The sequence below is a fragment of the Suricata suricatta genome, chromosome 12 (genome assembly GCF_006229205.1).
Source record: "Suricata suricatta isolate VVHF042 chromosome 12, meerkat_22Aug2017_6uvM2_HiC, whole genome shotgun sequence".
NCBI lineage: Eukaryota > Metazoa > Chordata > Mammalia > Carnivora > Herpestidae > Suricata > Suricata suricatta.
This window is the reverse complement of record NC_043711.1, coordinates 49,280,684-49,290,904: the sequence shown is the minus strand read 5'-3', so window position 1 is coordinate 49,290,904 and position 10,221 is coordinate 49,280,684. Positions and strand designations below refer to the sequence as shown.

Here is a 10,221-nt window from a genome sequence, read left to right as displayed (position 1 = left end):
GGGGGGGGGGCCGGCACTACAGTGTTGGCGGACTGGCGGGACTGGGGCTGCGTGAGTCTCTCAGCGCAGGCGGGCGGCGGCCGCCCCTCCCCCGGCGGCGGCGGCGGCGGCGGCGGCAGCTCACTCAGCCCGCTGCCCGAGCGGAAACGCCACTGACCGCACGGGGATTCCCAGCGCCGGCGCCAGGGGCACCCGGGACACGCCCCCTCCCGCCGCGCCATTGGCCTCTCCGCCCACCGCCCCGCACCCATTGGCTAACTCGCGTCCAATCAGCGGAAGCAGCCGGGGCCGCCCAGAGAAGAGGCTGTGCTCTGGGCTCCGGCTCCTCAGAGAGCCTCGGCTAGGTAGGGGAGCGGGACTCTGGTGGGAGGGGGGGTCCGGGGGGGGTGATGGGTGGCTGAGGCGGTCTGACCGATAGATGGGGGGTTGCTTTCCCCCGCGAGAAGAGGGGAGTATAACGTTTGTTAAACTGGAAGGGAAGGAGGTGGTCAGAGGCAGGCAGGAGTGCGGCCCGCCCTGCGGCAACTGGAGGGGGAGGGAGAAGAGCGGAAAAGGCTCGAATCCGGATGGAGCCATTGCTCCTGCAGAGGGAGGAGCGCTTCCGGCTCGCCTCTTGTCACTGATTGGCCGCTAGTCCTCCCGCCGTGTGTGAAAACACAAATGGCGTGTTTTGGTTGGAGTAAAGCGCCTGTCAGTTACAGCATCGTGAGTGCGCAGCCGCCTGGGGACTCTCGCATTGCTCCCTGGGTGGGATGGGTAGGTAGCTGGGGTGGGGAGAGAGCTGGAGGAGCGGGCGCGGTCGACCTCCCGCGGAGGAGGGGGTATCAGTGAAAGTGCCTCCTGCGCGGGTGTCTGACCACCCGCCCCTTCCTTGGAAGGAGTCGGTTTACCCGCCGCCTGCTCGGCTTCGGCATCTGATTGGTTGCTGAAGCCTGGGGAACGGCCCCTTGCCATTGGCTCGGATCCCAAATGAGCGAAACCATTGAACGGTTCAGTAGGGGTGGCGGGGAGGCGGTCGTTGGTACCGTCCTTCCCGAGGCCCAGCGCCGCAGTGTCTGGCCCCGCGCCCCTGCGCAACGTGGCAGGAAGCGCGCGCTGGAGGCGGAGGCGGGCTGCTGGGTTGAGGCTTCTGGGTGGCGGCGACCGCGGCTCCGCCCCGGGCGCCCGCCGCCTTAAGGAGTAGACAAGCCGGATCTGCCCTAGGATTCGCGGGGGTGGGGGAAGGAGTGGGGGGTCAGTCTTCTTGGTTTGTGGGAGGGAGGTGCGTGTTCTCCAAAAATCGGCGCGAGGTGCAATCCTGAGGGATCTGCAGTGAAGGAGGCGGAGTGAAGGCCGCACCCTTCTCGGTAGGGGGAGGGGAGTGCCGCAATACCTTTATGGGAGTTCTTTGCTGCCTCTTGTCTCCTAAGGACCGCCCTGGGCCTAGAAGAATCCCTCCCTCCCCCGTGATCTCGTCATCGCCTCCATGTCGAGTCGCAGCTTCTCGATTGTGGGCGGGACTCTTGCCCAGGCTTAACCTAGTGTCTGGGCGTTGTCCTGCAGGGGATTGAGCAGGTGTAAGATTTCCCTCTTCCCACAGACTTGAGAGTTTGTGTCACAAAGTAATTATAATAGGGGTGGAAGAGGGAAGTGAGAGTCCAGGCGTTCACCTTGGCCTGATTTTATGCAGCAAAACTGCGTGTTATTACAACTTTAAGATCCTTTTTGTAGTATTTTTCCTGTAGATAAAAGAGATAGATTAAAGCCATGACCGTTGGAGGTTTTTTACCCTATTTGAGGTCCTTGCTTACACCACCAAAGTATAGCATTTCAGATTAAATATTAATCTTAGAATTTTAGGCCCTTTCCCTCGCATTCCTAGGATTAAGGATCTTAGCAATTCTCACTCATATTTTGAGCCTATTTTGTATTTTTGTACTTGCTCTTTCGGTCCCCAGACATAGCATTGGCTTTCTCCTGTTCTGTTTTTGGCAGCCCAGTGAGTTGTGAAACCAGACAGATTGGTTCTACCACCAATTAAGGCTACTCGGTTTGAGCAGAGGCCTCTTAACCAGCACAGCATTTTTTTCCCTCCTTTATGGATTTTCTTGAATGTTTACCGTGTTTTACATTTTATCTTTTTCCTCAACTAGGATTCTACTCCTTGATCTTCACAGTCCAGGTGACCTTGACTACTGCCTTACTGAGAGTTGGATATGCAGTTCAGCAATATCTCTCTTTTACCTCCTTTGGATGTCTCTTAATGTCTTTCCTCATCTGTTAGTAATTGGGCTTGATTGTCCTAATGCTGGTAGCCTCCAAACTGGTGTCTCAGCCCCTGGTAACATCTTCTGATCCATCTTCTGTGTGGTTGGGACAATTGTCCTGACATACAGATAGAGCTGAAACTGACTGATGCGACTCCTTTACTGGTTCCCAACTACTTACAGGATTAATTCATTAACATGAAGGTGATATACAAAGTCCCTCAATGGGCTAATCTCATCTTCTCTAAAAAATTTTTCGTTTGTTAACTATTTTCTACATATACTTCTTGAGTCATTCTGGATTGATTCTTTACCCAAGTCTTAGTGACATCGTCCTACCTCTTTGTAGGCTGGTTCCTTCTGGAGTGGTACCCTCGGTGCTCGTTACTTTTCACTTCCCCTTTCCCCAGTGATCTTGACTTCTGTGATCTCTCATCCTATAAAGCCAAACACCTCTAAGGAAACGTTAGCAGTGCTTTCTCCTGATCTCATAGCAGGTTGAACCAGCATTTCTCAGGTTGTTGTCATTCCTTGTTTAAATTCTCTAAACTATTCTCAGCCTGTGGAGGGCATAGGTTCTTGTTGAGTCTTGTACCCCTAAGCTGCTAGTATATTCCTTGATCTAGCCAACCCTAAGAAAAATGGAATGAGTGACATGTAGATGTCTTTATAAGGCTTGATAGGTTATTGATCTCAATAGTTTGGTACACTTACTGGTGCTCTAGATTAGCATCGTCTAATACAATCTTCTGCAGGGATAGAAATGTTCTGCATTTTTGCCAACCAATATAGTAGCCACTAATCCTATATTACTATTGCACTGGAAATGTGGCTACTGTGACTAAAGAACTGAATTTTCAACTTTATGTAATTTAAATTGCCACTGTGTACATTGTAGCTGTAGCTACAAACTTGTGGGTTGCTGAATACTTAATATGGATGTTGATAACTTTCTCTTCATGCTGAGCAATAAGGAAGCAAAAGTTGGTCTATATAGTTAGTTTTATTTTTCCCTGCTGGTTTTACCTTTATCTATACTTTATTTGTACTTAGATGAGAGCTAAATTCAACAAGCCATTACTTTAAACCTGACTTGGACAGTATTATGTTGAGAAAGCAAAGAAGGTGCTGGCTAGTTTGGATTTCAAAAAATAATGCAGAATGAATTTTAGGAAAATGAGATTTCATTAAACTATAATGGTGACAAGTTTAGTTTAGGGACTATATCTAACGCTAATGAAACCAGCCCTAATTTTCAGTCCTACAAGTTTTCATTTTTGGAGAAATTTCTTCAGAGAAAGCCAGACCCTAAGTGTCATATGCTTGTTAGGAAACCTTCAAACAAGTTTCATCCTGATAAAGTATAAATTAATAGATATATCCTAACACCAAAGTATTTTGATTTATCTACTAATATGACATGTTGTAAATTTCAGTTTTTATTTTTGAAAGACAACTTTTTTTACTTAAAATTTCTTAGACTATAAGACCCTTAGGATAGGAGTCTTAAAACTGGTCAGTGCACACCAATTGCTATTGAATGCAGATTTCCAGTCCCATACCCAGAGATTCCAAATCCAGTTAAGACAGAGGGCTGGGAGGCACTGGAATTCTATATCAGGTTCCTTACTTGCTTCTGATTTGGGGGACTCAGGAACCACACTGCAAATACAGCCCCCAGGCTATAGTACACCTGTTTATCTGACAAAAATTATAATTTCAGAGAAACCTTTAATACTTTGTTCTTTGTATTTTTTTCCCCTCAACTTCTTTTTTCCTTTCAAAAAACCTAAACAAATAGAAAAACATGTTGACAGGGGCTCCTGGGTGGCTCGGTCTGTTAAGCGTCTAGCTTCAGCTCAGATCATGATCTCACAGTTTTTGGATTCAAGCCCCTCATCAGGCCCTGTGCTGACAGCTCAGAGCCTGGAGCCTGTCTTCGGATTCTGTGTCTCCCTCTCTCTCTGTCCCTCCTCTGCTCGCATGGTGTCTCTCAGTCTCTCAAAAATAAAATTTAAAAAAAACATTAAAAAAAAAAGAAAAACATGTTGAGAGACAATGAGTACCAATGTTTAGTAAATTTTGGAAACTTGGAGGTCAGATTGTTTTTCTTGTAAAACATATTAAAATATTCCAAATACATGGTTTTTTTTTAACCAGAGTATTGCCTTTTTTTGTCTCTTTTCCCACTAAATTCATTCCTCAGGGACTTATTTTTGATTCCCCAGGGCCTGAACACAGAGCTGGGTACTTACTATATGTTGGTTTTATTAATTTATATGTGAAATTGGTTTTCAAGTAATAGCCAAGTGTACAAAACAGAGACAGAAGTCTCCTTTTATGGAGAAATTTTAGGATCATACTTAACCCAAATCTCTTCATTCTATTTATAAAAGAGACTATTGCATCATGGTCTCTGACGGCATCTGTCTACTGTTGAGCTCTTCCTTGGGTTTCCTGTATAAACCATTGCACTTATCCTCTTCCTGTGCTTTATTTACTTGGGCTTTATTTTTTAATAAACCAGCTATCTTTCTTCTTTTGTAATAGAGCCATATTGTATGTTCGGGTTTGTTGGTTTTTGGTTTTTTAGAGAGTATGTGAGCAGGGGAGAGGGGTAGAGGGAGAGAGAATCTTAAGCAGGCTCCACTCTCAGCACAAAGCCTGATGCAGTGCTTAGGACTTGATCCCAAAACACTGGGATCACCGACTGAGCCACCCATGTGCTCCAAGCCATATTCTTATGCTTCTAGGATAAAAGTGTACTGAACACTTCTGACATGCGAAAGTTGAAGGTTTTGTAAAGGCTTTTTACATTTTTTTTAGATTTGCAGAATTTGAGCCACATGTTTCTGCCATATATTTTTTATGCAAAAAAGAAGTTTGGTATTGTTATGCTTTGCAGCTCTTAATCCAGAACATGATAGGGATCAGCACCACAAGGATAAGACTACTTTGACTATTTTAGGCCAATTTTAATTGTAGAACACTTTGGCATGCTGAGAATTTTTTATTTTGTTAATTTACCTACTGGCATACTACTTTATACTGGAAGACCTACTTCTTCAGAAGACTTTTCTTTTTTCCCTTATCCATAACTCCCCACTCTTGATGGAGTGGGAAAGAAACTGGATTATTAGAGAATTGTTAGTAGCATGAAATTAAACATTTAGGTTTATTTTATCCAAGCCAGGGTTGAATTTGAGTATCCTGGTATCATGGTATTTGCTGCATTCTTGGTGATTACAGAGACTATTTTGGCCCCTCTGTTTATATCTCAGTCAGGATTACATTTAATAATCTTGCTTTCCAGCTTTTTGCCTGGAGTTCACAATTATCACTGATTTTTACCAGTTTGCCCTGGCACTTAGTCATCCTGTTTTTTAGTTGTTTTTTTTTCTTAAACATGTTTAATATTGGATCTTCCTGTTGACAGCAGTGACACATTTTCAGATTATGTTTATAGAATTGGTTATTTTACTAGCTAACTAACCCCACCTTTAGTATATGGATTCTGGTCAAGTCAGTCAACACTTCCATAACCTTTCCTCTTTTTCCTGATCTTTGGTTAAAATCTCTTCCCAGACTTTTCTCTATAATAAATATTGACAGCATAGTTCTAGTGCCTACCATGGGCAAAGGCTAATGGAAATAGTTGGGTTAGAAGAAATGAACTAATAATCATGGAATGCTAGTACTGTTACATAGTGTGCCAAACTCATTGCCAGCGTATTTAGTTTGGTATTCATACATAAAACCCCATCTTCCAGAGTAGGAAACTAGATCTCCTTGAGGTTGAACAACTTTTCTGTAGACACACCAACAGTTAAGAGCCAGGGAGGGATTCTATGTTCAAATTCCGGTCTGACTTGCTTAGTCAGTATTCCTTCCTTACCAGTGCATAGTACTGCCTTTCTCTAATGGAAAGTCTTTTTTTTTTTTTTTTAATGGAAACAGTCTTTTAGGAAATTAATCTGACTATAGGTTATCAGATGGGTTGTACGGATGGAGAAATTTGAAGTTCTTTTACAGCAATTCAGACATGAGGTATAGAGTAATTTGGAATAAAGCAATGGCGGTCAAAATGGAAAGAAGTGAAAGGATTCAGTAACTGACCCAGTCAATTGCTGAGAGCTGTCAGCACAATGCTTCTCAAGGAAGCCTAACTTGATGCCCTCAGCTCCACTACATTGGGTCTCTCACTTGAATGTTGTCACAGCACTTCTGACAATTATGATTAAATTACTAATTGTACGATTGGAGTTTTCCCCCACCTTTTTAGGTTGCTCCTTGAGGCCAGAACAGTGCTTTTATATGGCTGTTTCCCTCTTGGGTAAGGAGGTATTCAAGGTCAAAACTTTCATAATACTGAGCTATTATTTACCTTTTCAGCTCATTCTTAGAAGTGTGCAGGAGCTACACAATGTGTGATGACATCACTGATAGTAATCAAATGGTGCTGTATATGTTGAATTATCTAGAATTTCCTACAACAGTATGTTTAGGGTATGAATATTTACATTTCTAGAAATTAACTTAGTTTTTAGGTTATGCCTTCTGTAATCCCAGCAACCCCCAATATTGTGCAGTTATTTTGAAATCCTGTAAATTTCATTGTGTCTAAGCATAAACATAAAAGCTTTCTATTGCAGTGTTTTAAATATTTCCTTGAAACTTATAAATTTTTTAATCTAAGTACAACTTTTTTGAGTAACTTTATTCTAAAACCAACTTATATGTATATATTTTTCAAAATTTTATTTATTTTGGGAGAGCATGTGTGCAAGTAGGGGAGGGTCAGAGAGGGAGAGAATCCTAAGCAGGCTCCATACTTTCAGCAGAGAGCCCTACACAAACCACAAGATAAAGAGTCAGATGCTTAACTGAGTGAGTCACCCAGGTGCCCCTATATTTCTTTAAAGAATGGATCATTGGCTTTAAAAAATTATAAGACTACTTGTTCAACCCACAGCTACCATCTATGTCTAAAAATGGAAAAAAGATTAAACCGTAATAGAGTTCTCTCATAGGAAGAATCAACTGCAAAGAAAAAGCAACCTTCAAGGATAATTTACTGTATTACATTTGCTGATTGTCTCCTGGATGAAAAGTAAAAATCATGGCAATGCCATTTTTCTTTTAAACAGCACATTGACATGTTAAACACTGTGCAGACATGAAGTCTGCATTAATACCTCATTTGTAGAAGTATATTTTAAACCTGACAAATGGATGAATGTACAAACATGGCTGGGCTTGTTATTTTGCATGTATTTGTCTTGCATCAGCTAGTCAGAGACTACTCTGTCAAGGCTTTTGGCAACAAACACAACATATCCTGAAACAGCTGAAATGTTGAGTAACTTAATTATTTTATTCATTTATTTATACCATTGAGTAATCTCTACACCCAGCGTGAGGCTTGAACTCACAAACCCTGCGATGAATACTGAGCCAGCCAGGTGTCCCTTTAGCAACTCTTTAAAATCCCCTGGTTTATCCTGGTATTTTCACTAACAGTGAAAAAGCAAACGTTGGTCAAGCTGCTGGCATCTTGGCATTAATCAAGGCAGTGGCACCAAACTAGTCATTCTTTGCTGCCATAATTTTCTTGTGAAAACAGTAAAATTTTATGAAACCTGGACTTTGAGTATGTAACTTTAATGTGAGTGGGGAAATAGAAAATTTGCATACAGTACTTCAGCTTCATGTTTAAAGTACAATCGTTGTCTAAAGAAAAAGTGGTCATGCAGTTGAGTTGCAGGATGAATTAGTGATTTTCTTTTCACAGGATTTTTACTTCAAAGACTGTCAGAGTTGGCTATCTGGTAGACAGGTTTTCAAAATATAAAGAAGTACCTTTCAAAGAAAACAGTTGACAGCAATTGTCATTTATACATCTCAAGCTTCATATCTTCCTAATGCTTAAAGGAATTTTTTTTAATGAGCTAGGTGGTGATATAAATATGATTGTAGCTAGTATATAATAAACTGGGCCAAGATTTGGGAAATTTATGTAACTTGGTGAACCATATTTTCCAAATGATCAATACATGAAATGACCAAAAAAATCACAAATAAGTTAACATCTCAACCAATTAAATGTGCTGCCTACTGTTTAGGGAGACATGTGTATGAATTGTATTACTCTGTTAAAAATAAAGTTAACTTCCATGAAAATACGAATGCATTTATTACTTTTTTTAATGTTTATTTTTGGGGGAGAGAGGGAGACGGAAAATGCAAAGTGTGTTCTGCACTGACAACAGAGAGCCCAATGCAGGGCTCAAACCCATAAATCGTGAGATCATGATTTGAGCTGAAGTTGGACATTCAACTGACAGAGCCACCCAAGTGCACCTCAGTTTTAATTTTTAATATGGTAAAATATTGGTTAGCCTATTTGGGGCCCTCAAGTTTTAAGAATGTGGAGGGGTCCCAAGGGCAAAAAGCTTGAGTAAGAGCTGCTCTAGCACAACGTACATAGTAAATATTCAGATGCCTGTTGAATAACTGGATGGAGTTTAAAATAACGGTAGGTATTAAGTCTGGATGACCGGGAAAATGGGCATGCTAGGACAGTTAGCAGGTTTTAATGGACAAATGGTCATGTTTTGAGGGGAGATTTACAAGGGTTAACTATTGGGCAGTTGGAAATTTAGAATATGGGCTTGAGAAAAACTAAAATACCATTCTCCTTTCCATAAAAATGCTTTTATCAGAGGAAGTATCAATGAATAGTTATTGACTTCACAACTCATTAGCAAACTTTTTAGCCTTGGAGATAAATATAAGGTGACCTGTCACAGAGTAGTAACCTCTTATAAACAGTGATTGTTTTTACACTTTATTTTTAATGTTTTTCTACTTTTGAGAGAGAAAGTGACATGGTGTGAGTGGAGGAGGGGCAGAATGGGAGATACAGAATCTGAGGTAGGCTCTAGGCTCTGAGCTGTCAGTGCAGAGCCTGACAGGGGGCTCAAACCCATGGACTGAGATCATGACCTAAGCTAAAGTCAGACGCTTAACTGAGTCATCGAGGCACCCGTTTTCACACTTTAAAGTTTATTTTAGAGAGTTTTAAGCTGGCTTCATGCTCATTGTGGAGGTTCCATCCCGTGACCCTAGGATCATGACCTGAGCCGAGGTTGAGTCAGATGCTCAACCGACTGAGCCACCCAGGCACTCCATATAAAAATTCTTAAAATTTGGTATAGGAGAGACCAGTTTCCTCCAAACTTAAAGTAGCAAGATACAAAACTTTCACTGTATCTCCTGAGATTCCACCTCACCTAAACTTGGGAAAGCCTATGCTGACAAGAGGGATATGTTTTTCTATGCCTAGCTCACTAATATTAAACAGCCATAAGCTTTAATGGACTTGTAGGTATTTTACAGACCTCTTAAAAAATATGTCCTTTTTTTCAGTCTTCAACTTTGGCCGTCTTTGGGAGGTAGCCATCATACTTCTATTAAATTTATAAAATCTTGTTTCCCTTGAAAATGTATGGACTCTTCTGATAACAGAATGTCTTGATCCATCATTTTGCGTTCAGATTCCCTTCCCTTTTCACATTCCTGTGGTACAGGAAGCCTAGTTCAAGGTCACGTAATTAGTTGGTTACTGCAGCATATATAGCCCAATCCCAGTTCTTCTGAGTCTTCAGCGCATTTCCTGTTCCTGTCACCATATTAAAAAATATAGGAAGATAGCAAAGTCGTAGAGTGCTCACTGCATATTTGCATCATCTTTTTTTGTGTGTGTTTATTTTTGAGAGAGAGAGACAAGAGTCGAAGTGGGGGAGGGACAGAGAGAGAGGGAGACAGAGGATCCGAAGTATTCTCTGAGCTGTCAGCACAGAGCCCAGTGTGGGGCTCAAACCCATGAGCTGTGAGTTTGTGACCTGAGCCGAAGTTGGACGCTCAACTGACTGAGCCACCTAGGTACCCCTATTTGCATCATCTTAAAATTAAT

General features: G+C 42.0%; 1 long non-coding RNA gene across 1 annotated transcript in view; it reads left to right on the top strand.

Annotated features, from left to right (window-relative positions):
* Window positions 1-281: 281 nt before the first annotated feature.
* Window positions 282-10,221, top strand: part of LOC115273356 — a 76,178-nt gene continuing 66,238 nt past the window's right edge. The window contains exon 1 of the long non-coding RNA XR_003900785.1: window positions 282-344. This is a non-coding gene — a long non-coding RNA (uncharacterized LOC115273356). The remainder of the gene's footprint in view (window positions 345-10,221) is intronic.